Below are 15,223 nucleotides of genomic sequence, written 5' to 3'. Positions count from 1 at the left end.
TTGCTTGACTGTTAAACTTTTTTCAAATCCTGACACAGACGCCTCTGTATACTTCACAGACGCGGTTTGAAGACACAGACGCTATTCTGTTTGACACAAACGTGATTCTGAGATTTCCTATTGATGTTTGCTGGGACTGTAACAGTTTTTTGCAATTTTGGACACAGACGCTTCTGTATACTTCACAGACGCGATTTCCAGACACAGACGTGTCTCTGTTCGACACAGACGCTGATAAAAACACAGACGCTATTCTGTACTTCACAGACGCGTTTATCATACATAGACGCGGTTTTAACAGACACAGACGCGTTTCTGTAACCTTAGTGCAATCTTTCCTATCTGTGAATTTGTTTTGTTGTGACCAAATCTGATTTTTCGACTGTTTTTCGTGACAAGAGGACACAGTGTTGATGACCCAATGTTTGCAGACTGTTTAGACTCCAAAAAGTGTGTTGTTTGATGTAAAAAGTTTTTGCATACACTTGAAGACACAAAAGACACAATGTTTTGCTGTTTTGTCTTGATTGTTTGAATGTTTATCATAAGTCAAGCACAATTCTTATGGTTGGCCAGGACAATAATTGTTGATCCCACATGGGGTTTTACCCCCGAGGCTACGCTATTCAGAGCGGATACTTAGATGCTTGACCTCACTGGCTCCACCCTCGGCACTCACTTCTCGGGTCAGCCAAGCATCAGTCCCCATGAAAACTCCCCATGGCGAACTTTGTATCTCTACTAAGAACCGTATGTGTGTGGGCCGCTACCAGAGGTCCGACCTCCTGCCTCAACAACTAGAAGGATTTGGGCATCTAAAACAATGAGGTGCTAGTAAGGGCATCCGCTCGTGTGGCCATACATGCGGCACTTTCAGCTCTGTAAATACAGAAGGCTCCCAGCCGGTAGGGGTTACGCCCTACAAATGATCAAATAAATTTGATCAAACGGGTTTATGGGGAGACATAGTGTCGGTATGAACTAATCAACACACGTTATTCATAGTTTTCACCATGAATACATTTGATTATAGTGGCTTGGAAGAAGATGGCTTTTCTTTTGCTACCACTTGGGTCGTTCTCTTCTCACTAGTAGTCCTAATGACCACACGGGAAGACAGGCCCTCTAAAGAATAAACAAAAAGAGCCTATTGCTCAAGACACAAAAGACAATGGTTCAATTTTAGTGCACCAATCGAAGTGTTTGCTAAGCTATGAAGACAAGGCACACAAATAAAATTACAAAACCCTAGCTAAGGCCCTGCAACAAAATTGTTAGTAGTTTGGGTTGTTTCAAGTGATAACCCCTTCCTGCAAGCACACAAGTTAGGTAAATTTTAAGAAAACCCAAAAAGACTTTGTGAAAAGGGGCCTTCAACAAAAACGTATTTGCCTCCAAAGCAAGCTGCACAAACCAGGTTAGCTAGATCTGCAAAGGTTAGCCAAAAATAAACCAGATCTGAAACCCTAAGTACAAAATCCGAAAACCCGAATCGAAAAACTTAAAAAAAAATTGCAAAACAGAATGCACAGACGCTGTTATACCAGACACAGACGCGTCTGTCCGACACAGACGCGGTTCTGTGATTCGCAGACGTGATTTTAGAACATAGACGCCTCTTTATTCTGCAGACGCGATCAGATGGTTCACAGACGCGATTCGGGATCACAGACGCGACTTTCGGAAACCTGCAAAAAATAAAAATGACAGAAACACAGACGCGATAAAAGATATCACAGACGCCTCTGAAATACAAAAACGCGATCCGAACACTCGCAGACGCGGAAAAAACCTAAAATGTCGTCGAAATCGTCCGATCTGCAACTTCAAAAATGCAAAATCTGCAACAAAAATGTTAAATGCAAAGGGACAAGAGTCCCACCGGGCGTGCCAAAATGTATATGGTGAAAATGGATAGCAATAAACAACAATATTGAAAGACTAAAATGGATTCAACCACCAAACCCTAGCCTAACAATGAACAAAGATCCACCATAACATATGAAGATAACCTAAGACAATGCAAAATAACTCAAAAATCACAAAGATTATACCATCACATGTCCACTAGGGTTTTGATCTCCATTCTTCCTATCTCCATTGATCTTGTTTGATATGCTTGCTCTCAGATTTTTGTATGCACAAGAGCTCAACAAAGAACGGAATGTGGTTGCAAGTAGAATTGTAGTGTAGTCAATTGATCCAGTAGTTAGGGTTTGGTAATGAAGAAAGCATCTCCTTAAATAGAAGACACAATAGAAAATGGAGGGTTAAGATTGAGAGGTGTAAAAAGGAGGTCGGCTAGGATTAGAGGGTAGGTATAAGAAATACCAAAATAATGAAAGGGGTAGGTAGTGTAGGAAATAAGAGATGAATGACATGTGTCATGTGTAGAAAAAGATAATGAATTAATTAAATAAATAAAGATTTATTTAATTAATAGAAGAAGTAGGGCAATTAAATAAATAAAATATTTATTTAATATAGGAAAGGGATAATTTAAATAAATAAATGTATTTATTTAAATGAGAAATAAGGCTAGAAGAGGATAAATGAATTAATTAAATAAATAAAGATTTATTTAATTAATAGAAGAATTAGGCTTAGATAATTAAATAAATAAAATATTTATTTAATTAGACATGACAATTTTGGGTGTCTACAACTACAATCTCAATTTTCCATAAGCATCCATAGTGCAAAAAATTGTTAAGAGCTACACTATTTTGGAACTTGGAGAGGAGAGGAACAAGGGAGAAGAAACTAAGAGCATGTTAGGAGGTATTTGGATATGCCTCATCATGTTTGCTTTGATAGTTAAATATGCTTTCAGGTTTTTAGTGTCTCTCTTGATATGCCTTTTTAGATTAGTTTTTTTGAGTGACTAACACTAACGATTTTCTTGCGTCTTATGTGTTGTTTATCATTTGCTAATCTTGTCCATTTAGGAGGGCATCATTTGGTGAACCCGACGTGAATCAAAACACCAAAAATATCTTTTTTTTAAAGTAAATTAACATGTCTGACTGCTGAAAGTGTCACACAGGTTGCGCTTTGGTGCTATTGAACATGTTCTAGCGCTACCGACGTTTATGCTTTTAGTGCTATTGTTCTTACAATAGCGCTATTGTCCAAATTTCAGCACTTTTGGCACTGTTTTAGTGCTTTGGTAGTTCTTCTAGCGCTATCGATAAACTTTCAGCGCTTTTTCCCCTTTGTTTTGCTCATTCTTTCAGCGCTTTTGTGTTAAATAGCGCCTCTGTTCAAACACAGATTAGCGCTATTGTAATAGAATGTCGTAAAAATCCCCTTGTAACTAAAAACGTGGAAATTTTAGGCTTCTGGAAGCCCCCCCTTGGACGTAGATTTTACTAACAATTTTTTTTGTTTATGCAGGTTAAAACTCACCATTAAAAATTACAAATTTTCCTTTAGTGCTTTTAAAAACTTGAACAAACAAAATTTCATTGCTTTCTAGTTAGGATCACTTATCTTTTTGGTGCTTAAAATAAACAAACAAATTTGATTTCCTTGCATCAAACTAAAAAGATTTACAATCCACACTTCAAATTTTGGTGCACATAAAATCCACAATCCATTTGTTTTGATTTTGCAAGCGAATTTTACTTCAAGCAAACGTGTTTTTTTATCAAGTTGACCAGGATTTCCAAATTCTAGATTACAAAACACATTGCCTTTGAAGTTAAAAAGAACACCATGGCTGTTGGAGCAACATCTCCGAATAGTTAGATCACATTGCGATGATGGATTAAAAAGAACAAGTGTCTTTCATACTTGGCACACTTGTACAAAAAGTCAGTCAAATGGTCCTACCTCTAACACACACTATCCTCTCCCTTGGCTTTCGTGGTCCTAGGTGCAAGAGAAAAGTGTTAGTAACACTCAAATTTTATCTTTTTAAGAGAGGCCTGTCAAGGGATCGATACTCTTGGGAATGACCTCGAGTGATAAATCCTTCGAGACACTATAGAAATTAGGTGAGAGCGAAAGTTGTAGCCTTGGGTATAGCTGTTCCTATAGTGTAACTGGCCAAAATGACAAATGGGCCCCACCACCAGTTACAAGGCTCTTAAGTGAGTCACTGCAGAATGAACTTATGTCCAAAAACATCGAACATAACTAAACACCTTTAAGTAGTAGCCCACCCGTTCTATTGATTGAGGATATTTGCGATATAATTTAGTGCAAGAGCATAGATGGTTTTGCTCCCAAGATACTCACCATACATATTTCCTTGAGTAGAAACATAGCTTTTTGAAAAGTCACTTATGACTTGATAAAAGTGGTGACTCCCCCATCATAGGGATCATCTATTTGTTATGCTCGTGCAAGACTTAGTATATCACATCCTTACCTGCCACGGTGGGAGTCATAAGGTATGTAGTACCAAAGTCGAAGAAATATCAAGATGTGGGCTAAATTTATCACAACTGGCCATTTGACTTTAGGGATAAAAAGTGTTTGAAGTGTGTTCGTTTTAGTCAAGACCAAGTGCAAATTGAGCCGACTTCAGGCTTTGGGAAATACACCTTAAAATACATCTAAAGGAAGGGTCATATAAAAGTCCAAGGATTGGGTTGATCTAGACCCATACTCATTTGTGCCTTTGGGGGCAACATTCTTGTGTTTGTGTGCTTGCTTTGTTTTCTTGTCAAAGAAAAATTAAAAAAATCACTTCCAAAAACAAAGTATTCATCCAACCAAACACATCAAAAGCAAAGTGCAAACATCATGAAGCTAGTAATAAAACATAGCGAGGACACAAATTCCTCAAGCATACATGGTGGTTTGAGTCATCATGCTCTCTAAAGCCTCACCCCAACCAATTGGGAGTCCATGACCAAGTTTATCTGGCACAAGACCACCTACTAGAACAAAATATACTACAACAATCAAATGATCATATTGATAACCAATATATCCCAATGGATCTTGTAATCCTGTATTCCTAAGTCAAAGGTCTCAAAACACCTCACTAGGAAAATAAATCCTCCAATGGGCTCATATGTGACCCTCTATCCATTAATAGGGATATGAAGGATGTGCCAAACATTGTTAAGTGTGATTGAAGCCTCTCCAGTTGGCAAGTAAAAATAATAGGGCTTGAAGTACCATCGCTCCACTAATGCTATAATTAGACCTTTGCTTGCCCTAATCTCGAGCATATAGGTGGTATGGTTAAATCTAACACATGCAATGTGCATCACTCCTTGAGCATCAAATGATGTTGCAATGGACAACAATTTGGTTGAAACTCTTGAGTATACAAAGGATACAACTATACGTACAATAATTCAAGGCACGTAATCAATGATAATGCACCCATAAACCTAATTGACCTAGTTTGACGATTCATTTTATGAACAAGGTCATAATTATATGTTACCAAGCATTTTTGGTGATGTAGTAACCAAGTGTGGTGCAACATTTTACAAATAATTCAATTTAAACAATTGTGTTGTAAAATTAAATATATGTGTTTAAACAAAATCAAATGTGTTACCAATTCAAACAATTGCATTGAAATAATTAAAATGTGATACATAATTTAAACATTGCATCAAATCTAAGCAATTGTAGTGTAATTCCAAGCATATGCGTCAATTTGTATCAATCGTGTAGAAATATTTGATAGTTTTGGTTTAAGTGTGTGATTTCATAGATTTCACCATAGTTATGGTGAAACCACATGCAGTCGTAGCGCAACATCTTGCACCCCAATAGATATTCTCATTTTGAGGCTCTAATTTTACAAAACATTGACAAAATTAAAAAGTGTGAAAGGGGTACATACCAGGGGACCCATCTATGCAGGTCGTCTATAGGTTTGCACATGATTAGATCAGTGATAATGTTCTATAATTCCCACCATAGCTTTTCTACTCCACTCCTAGGGATTCCTTCTCTTCAAATTTTTAAAATCAAACATGCACAAATGAGGATTTTGACTCATGAATCACATAAAACAAACCTATGGAAGCCATTTTTGGAACTAAACATATCTATAGACCTACAATAACATTGTTAACAAATTAGACTCGAAATCAAAAAGTTTTGCCCAATTTTCAAAGGGGGAAGCATATTGGCTCATTCTCGTCAAACAAGTTAGGGCATGGTAGGACATGATTTTTTTTGCAATTTTTCTTCAAAACAATGCTCAGATCGCATTGTCTCAAAGAGGGGTAGAATGTAGACACTTGAAATTCTTCTGATGTATGCAAAGAAACATTTTATTAACTTTCCTATTAATTAATTCGATAATTTAATTATTTAAGTAAACTAACTACGCTCTTCTATTTCAAATTCAAAAATCCAAAATTTTCCTCCCTCAACTATCAATTAAATATTTTTTTTATTAATTAATTATTTTAACATTTTTCACCATTAATTAAATAATTTTTATTATTTAATTATTCTAATTTTCTTCCATCATGCACGTTAATTAAAAAATATTAATTATTTAATTAATTCCTTATTCTTTCATGATTAAATAACCATTTTAATTATTTAATTAGCTAGCTAAGTCTCCTATAGTTAAATAAATTCTTGAATTTATTTAATTATTCACTTTTCCTAAGTTGCTCCTAACAATAAATAAAATCATTATTTGATTTATTTACTTCTTATGCACATATTTAAATAATTTTAATTATTTAAATACCAATTAAGTCCACCTCTTAACTAGCACTCACTTCAAGTTCTTCAATAAATTAATCCACTTCACTGATCAATCAATTCCTTTAATTGATTCATCAATTCACATAACAAGCCAGTGAAGTCACTTAACCAATCAATCAATTTTGTCATGCAGTCAATTAACTCTCAATCAATTCCTCTAAGTGAATCTCAAACATTGATTAATATCGAAAAATCTATAAAAGTAATCATGATCATCTATCATTCCTAACCATAGTCTTTGATCTTTCTTGTGCCAACGTTGTCTAAATATAGCTTAAGATATTTCTAAGAGCAACAATACTATCAAGCTTTGAAGGTGAGAAGAATAGTTGAGGCCAAAGAAAATGTTTGCTTCATTAAGGTATAATTACATTATGATTTAGTTTGCTTTCATTTCAATTCTCCATTGTTGTGATTCAAAATTCATTGTGCTTCTTGGGCTTTTATGGTTAAGCTTAGTATTGAATCACAATGTTTGAATTTCTTGGTCATACAATAATCTATCATTTTTCAACTAAAATATGGAATATTTTTCAATTTTTGTTGCATGTTACTGGTGAGTGCATAGGAGATTTAACCTATGCTGAGCTAGCCACTCAAGAGAGGAATTTGGAGCATAAAACAAAATATAAGTAGTTACATTTACAGAAAAATTTGAGTTAGAAATTTTTATTATCTTAACCTCATCTTATGAGATAATTATGCTACGTGTAATCATTGTATTGTGTGATTTTTATTTTATCACTGTTTATTTCTTACATAGTGTTCATCTTATTAAGTTGTAATTTTGTTCATTTTTGTAACTTTTGTCATTCCAAAAACTAATAATGTTAGCTCGTAATTCATGAATTCAGTTAATGTTGAAAGAATAAAAAACTTTGAATTTCATTTGTCAAATCAGAATAATCATTCTTAATCCACATCTTTATTGTGATTTGGTGAATCATATTTTCATGATTTTGTAGAATACAAATTCCTGATTATTTATAGTTATTGTTTTTTTCAAATAATAAAAGTTCATTTCTAGATAGTGTTGCTTTCCAAGCATAAACATTTCCTTTTTCATTAGATTAAGATGATTGAAAACCATTTGCAAATCATGTTGGACACCACCCTGGTCAGTATTACTTATTTAAAGTATGAGACCTAATTACATCTCATAAATCACCAGGATATCATGGTGCTTAATTGTATGCACATATATTAATGAACAAAAGAAAAAGGGGGTTTCAACAATGACTTGGCTAGAATCTATTAATCTCAAGGATTGATATTAACAAATTATTTCTCTCTATATAGGCCCCCATAGACCATTGGATTATTATGATGAACAATTGACAAAAGCCTTGAAATCAAAAGAATATCAAACCTCAAACTCTCAATTAAAGATAACATCTTGTAGTCACATAAATCTGTCCATTTTTATTAAATGAATATTTTGTATTTATTTGGTTAAAAATCCAGTAGCCATCAATTAATTAAATTAATATTTAATTAATTCATCTCCAAACATTCTTCTATTAATTAAATAAATTATTCAATTTATTTTAATTAATTCATTAAAATCAAATTCCAATTAATTAAATAAATAAAATCAATTTATTTAATTAAAATCCCCCTTTTCCTCTTTTAAATAAATTAACATTTATTTAAATCATTTAAAAAAACCCCCCACTTGCATTTTCCTACAAATGCAACTTGCACACATTTATTGAAATAAATGAATTTTTATTTTTAATAAAATTCTATTTTCCCTCACCCACCAATTCCACTTGCAAATCTAATCCTCTTCTAGATTCTTCTAATCACTTCTAATTAGCCTAAACCATCTTCTAAACTTTGTCACATTCCTAAGCAAATGAGAGGTCACTTCTCAAACCTCAAAGTCTTTGATAACCATTAATGGCTTTCAACCTTCAACCACTTAATTCCTCAAAGTCTTTGATAACTATTGAAGGTTTCCAACTTTCAACCACTTAATCCCCAAAGTCTCCAATAACCATTAATGGTTAACTCAAACCCTCCTACATGGTTAAAACATTTGTTTTGACTCAACCTTCATCCAACCCAAAGGTCTCATCAAGCCTTTAATGCGTTGACCGTGATTATCTCTTAATCATTTGCACAAAGGTTTATCCTTGCATTAACTCTTAATCCAATGGGTAATCTTAGTTTAGGCTTGACCCTTACCTTCTAGATAACCATGAAGTCTCCTCAGGCATTTAATGCTTCCAACCCCTTCTCTCAACCCAACCCTATGTTGACACTTGTCACCATTTTATTGGTGCAAATTGTGCACATGGATCCCCAACTTTCAAGCTTGGCCCTTGATTAAACCTTTCAATCCTGGCCATCCATTGCTCCATTTTCCCTATAAATAGAGCCCATTTCTTCATAATCCAGATCCTGAAAACTTGTATGCATTTTACCTATAGGCATTTTAAGAGAGCATTTAGCATAGCATAACTAATATCTTGTTATTTTGGATAAAACAAATCATTTTAGTATCAATAGCTTAAACATTAGCTTCTTTATTTACATTTAGAGCTATACTACAATCTCAATCCTCCATAAGCATCCATAGTGCAAAAAGCTGCTGAGAGCTACACTATTTTGGAACTTGGAGAGGAGAGGAACAAGGGAGAAAGGAGCTAAGGCCATGCTAAGAGACAGTTGGAGATGTCTCATTATCTTTGCTTCTTTAGTTAGATACATTAGCATGTTTTTAATGTCTCTCTTGGTTTGTCTTTGTAGATTAGTTTTTGATTAACTAACACTAATGGTTTTGTGTCTTTTGTGTTATTTTATCATTGACTAACCTTGTGCCATTTTGCAGGGCATCATTTGGTGAACCTGACATGAATCGAACACCAAAAACATATCATTTTTTTTAACTAACATGTCTGATTGTTGAATTTGTCACACAGGTCGTGCTTCGACGCTATTGAACCCGTTTTAGCGCTACCGACACTTTTTATTTTAGCGCTATTGTTCTTAAAATAGCGCTATTGAAAAAGTTTCAGCGCTTTTGACTCTATTTTAGCACTTTGGTTCTTATTCTGACGCTATTGAGGATATTTTAGCGCTTTTGACGCTCTGGTTTTACCCTTCTTTTAGCGCTTCTGTTTAAACATAGACTAGCGCTATTGCAACAGAATGTTGTAAAAATCGCTTTGTAACCACAAAAATGAAAATTCTTAGGCTTGTGGAAGCCCCCCTTGAACATTGATTTTACTAACATGTTTTTGTTTGTGCTGGTTAACAACTCACCATAAAAATCACAAACTTGTCTTTTGGTGCTTAAAAACTTGACAACCACAAAAATATATTGCTTTCTAGTTAGGGTCAGTTGTCCTTTTGGTGCTTAAAATCAACAAACGAAGTTTCTTTCCTTGCATCAAAAATCACAAGCCACACTTCAATTTTGGGCAAGTAAAAAGAACAAACCACTTGTTTTTGATTTTTGCAAACAAATTTTACTTCAAGCAACAAAACGTGTTTTTCATTAAGTTGACAAGGATTTTCGAATTCTAGATTATAAAACACATTGCTTTTGAAGTTAAAAAGAACATCATGGCTGTTGGAGCAACATCTCCAAATAGTTAGACCACATTTTGAAATGATGGATTAAAAAGAACAAGTGTCTTTCGTGCTTGGCACACTTGTGCAAAAGGTCAGTCAAGTGGACCTACTTCTAACACACACTATCCTCTCCCTTGGCTTTCGTGGTCCTAGGTGCAAGAGAAAAGTGTTAGTAACACTCAAATTTTATCTTTTTAAGAGAGGCCTACCAAGGGATCGATACTCTTGGGAATGACCTCGAGCGGTAAATCCTTCAAGCCGCTATAGAAATCAGGTGAGAGCGAAAGTTGTAGCCTTGGGTATAGCTGTTCCTACAGTGTAACTGGCCGAAAGGACAAATGGGCCCCACCAACAGTTACAAGGCTCTTAAGTGAGTCACTGCAGAATGAACTTATGTCCAAAAACATCGAACATGACTAAACACCTTTAAGTAGTAGCCCACCCGTTCTATTGATTGAGGATATTTGAGATATAATTTAGTGCAAGAGCATAGATGGTTTTGCTCCCAAGATACTCACCATACATATTTCCTTGAGTAGAAACATAGCTTTTTGAAAAGTCACTTGTGGCTTGATAAAAGTGGTGACTCCCCCATCATAGGGATCATCTATTTGTTATGCTCGTGCAAGACTTAGTATATCACATCCTTACCTGCCACGGCGGGATTCATAAGGTATGTAGTACCAAAGTCGAAGAAATATCAAGATGTGGGCTAAATTTATCACAACTGGCCATTTGACCTTAGGGATAAAAAGTGTTTGAAGTGTGTTCGTTTTAAAGACCAAGTGCAAATTGAGCCGACTTCAGGCTTTGGAAATACACCTTAAAACACATCTAAAGGAAGGGTCATATACAAGTCCAAGGATTGGGTTGATCTAGACCCATACTCATTTGTGTCTTTGGGGGCAACATTCTTGTGTTTGTGTGCTTGCTTTGTTTTCTTGTCAAAGAAAAATCAGAAAATCAATCCCAAAAACAAAGTATTCATCCAACATTTCTCAAAAATAACCAAAAATACCAAAAACAAAGTACAAACAACAAAGAGTCAAATTTTATGACCATTCTTCACATCTTACGAAAGAAGAAGCATCATCAGAATATCAACTTAAAAAGAAGACCATTGAGCTCAAAGGCTTTGATCAAAAGGAGGAAGTTCTTCTATATAAATAGAAAAATCTTTGTCTCACATAGAGTCTTTCTATGTCACATGCGTCTTTACCTTCAAGGCAAAACAAACGAATTTGATTTTGAATCATTGAACCATAGAGGTTTTATGCAATATAGGGCTCTGAGTTATCACAAAAATCAAGGAGGATAGATTAATCCCAACTTCTTCCCAAACATTTGTATCACATACAACACAACTCGAGAAATACCACCAACACCCAAAAGGGAAGAGGTAGAGTTTGTCCCATTTGTAACACAAAGTTTTTATTGAAAGATTGAAAACATTTTCATCCATCATCTTACTCATACATCATCACTTCACCATCAATCCGTTCCAACTCTCAAAACATTAAGAGCTTCTTGTCCCAAGATTCCTTTTTAGATATTGCTTAAATCCAACGCATCACATCACTTTTTAGATTGTTTCTACATCTAGGATAAGCTCATCCTAAGAGACACATGTACGCAGGTTAAAACTAGTTCATGAGTGAATCCTCTCATTGCTAGGTAGTCAAAATCTGTAACACATCTCAGATTTCTCTACACCTTATCACAGCAAACTTATCAAACAAGCAAGCAATTCAAAGAAGGAATTTTCGGTTACATCTACTTTAGAGTACTAGAGATCTACATACCACACAATCCACTAATCATCAATCTTTCATCAAACAACTCATCATCATCTTCAATCAACTTCAACACAAACTTGCAAACAAAATGGCTCAAACCCGATCCCAATCAAGGCAACGTGACATAGAAAGAGAAGCAAAAGAAGAGGACAATCTCAATGAATTTCAAGAAGCACTTGGAGGAAATGCAGATGACGAAAACCCAAGTACTCCCACTCCTGCAACAATCGAAAGGGCTCAGCATAACCCTCTCTTTAACAGATTGTTTGATGAAATACTCAAGAGCAATGCGGATGCTCACTTCTTAAGACTCGCTCAAGAAGGAGCAAAACTCCCCTTTGACTTTGATCTTTCCCAATTAAGACAAGCATCAGACAGACAAAGTCGCCATGAAGAGGAAAGAGGTAGAGATTCCATCAGATATAACATTCCTCAAGGTAACCCACCACCTCCTCCTCCAAATGAAATGGAGATGTTGTGGCAACAAGTTGAGAATCTCGCCCAACAACTTCATAGTGGTGTTAAGACCAATCAATTCTCACTTAACGACATATGTCCCTATCCTTTTGATAGGAATCTTTATATGCCACCCTTTCCACGTGGGTTTGAAACACCAAAATTCAAAAAATATAGAGGAAAGGGAGACCCTCGTGATCATGTCCGAGAATTTCATTCCGCTTGCCTCGAAGTGGCATATGAAGACACATACCTCATGCGCCTTTTTCCCCAAAGCTTAGGAGGAGCAACCACATCATGGTTTTCTCGACTATCAGGTGGCATAAGAACATTTGAGGAACTCATCCAGAAGTTCCTAGCTCATTACTCTCATAACATTGAACGCGACATCACCATGGCTGATCTGTGCAATACCAAACAAAAACCAGGTGAACTATTCTCAGTATTCCTGCAACGATGGCGCCAAATGTCTAGCAGACGTTCTCTTCAGTTACCTGAATGAGAACTAGTGGAAATATTCATTTCCAACTTAAACGAAGAAATGGAATTTCACCTGGATGTCAAAGACACAGACTCTTTTAACGATATGATCACCAAAGGTTTGAAGTGTGAACGGGCACTCATCAAGAAAGGACTCATCAAAATATTTAATGAACCAAAAGATGGTCCTCGCCTGCGCTTCAATAGTGATAAACCGAACTTCTGGAACAAAAACAAGAATATCGTCAATGATGGAGTTGTGGATGCTCGGACTATCCAAAATGCACAACCTGTGGTTAGATTTGCAGGACAAAATCCTCCACCTCAGAACAACATAAATGTCCCTTCGAATCAAGGTCGCATCACATCTCATGATGAACCAAGACCTCGTCAGCAAAAACAAAAACGAACATACACTCCCTTAGGGGAACCCATTGAAACAGTATTGCGACAACTCATTTCTCAAAATTTGGTCACTCTACCTAAGCTATCAAACTATGAGCCTCAAGTCAAATCGGCATGGTGGAGAGATACTGAACACTGTGAATTCCATCAAGAAAGAGGGCACAAGACAAGTAATTGTCACCGATTGAAAGATCTTATTCAGGATCTTATTGACCGAGGAGAAATTGAAATTGAAGGACATGACCCAAAAACAACAAATAATGATCATATGATGTTCAAAAATCCACTTCCATCACCAAATCAAAGGGGTCCTTCCACTTCCAGGCGAGGCACTGATACCATAGATTATACATAGGCTGCGTATAACTACACTGTAAATCATCTGTATGATCCCAGTGAACAAATTGCAACTATAACCTTCAGAAATCCCAACTCAAATTGCAATATTGTTACACGTCGTGGCAAGGTCACCATCAAGGCAGCTCCACAAGGCACCACCTCCATCCCAAAGCAGTACAATCTTGTGGAACAATTAGACAAAACGCCTGCTCTTATATCCATTTTAGAGCTATTGCGCCTATTGCCATCTCATAAAACAATCTTGGATCAAGCACTCTAAGAGGCGTCAGTCCCTGCAAACCTGAATACAAACCAATTTCAAGCCATGGTTGGAAATCTAAAGTCATCACCTTGTCTCACTTTTTCCGAAAGTGACAACTCTTCCTTCCAACAACCTCATAATGCTTCGCTACACATTGAAGGCTTTATCAACCAACACAGGATCAAGCGAGTCTTGATAGATAATGGAGCAGGTCTAAACATTTGTACACTACAGTTGGTCACAACATTGGGATATGCAATAGAATCAGTGGATCCTCGTAAGAAGATCACAATCAAAGCCTATGACGATGCAGAGCATTCATCTAAAGGAGTTGTGGTACTTCCAATCTGAGTGGGCCCTGTGGTAAAACACATCATCTGTCAGGTTCTGGACCTTCCTCTGCCCTATAATCTATTGTTAGGAAGACCTTGGATACATGTCATGCAAGTCGTTCCATCTACTTACCATCAATGTATCAAGTTCCCACATAACGGTACAGAGATCACAATCCTGGGCGATACAAATCCTTTTGCGTATTGCCATAATATCAACCATCAACCAGAGATTACTGTCCCTAATAATAGAGAAGCCATTTCCTCCACATCATATATAAGTCCAACCTCTCTTGCCAGTTCAAACACCACTATACCCAAGCAAGAAAAGCTTAAGATGAAAGTCGCAGAGGAAGGTCCCGGGGAATACAACTTGAGTCAACTCTTTTGTGTGGGACAGATGCCCACTTCTCCTAGAACACATGGTAAACCACAACAGTTACTCCAGCAACCACTAATCACGCCAGCATGTGTTTTGACGCCTTTCATCCTTGGAAAGAGTCAAGAGGAAGAGACACAAGATGAGGAATTAGCGGAATGGATCTATAAAGATCCCATCACCACTGATATATCGCGAGTTACACTTCCTACGAATCAGTATGGTAAAGGCCTCCTCATTATGCAAAGAATGGGGTATGATGGTCAGAGTGCTTTAAGATATTGCAAAAAAGGACGACATGAACCTCTGCTGCCAGAATTAAAGCCCAAAGGTAATACAGGCCTAGGCTTTGAGAAAGAAATATTTCCTAAACTCAAATTCAAAGGACAACCCAGCAAACCATTATGTCAGCCTACGACAAAGAGGACACCTTTTATTATCAAAGCAGCATCAAGCACTATCCCCACTGCCCCATCGAGGCTCACAACCCCAA

This window comes from Cryptomeria japonica, chromosome 5, assembly GCF_030272615.1.
Source record: "Cryptomeria japonica chromosome 5, Sugi_1.0, whole genome shotgun sequence".
Taxonomy (NCBI): domain Eukaryota; kingdom Viridiplantae; phylum Streptophyta; class Pinopsida; order Cupressales; family Cupressaceae; genus Cryptomeria; species Cryptomeria japonica.
This window is presented reverse-complemented; position numbering follows the sequence as displayed.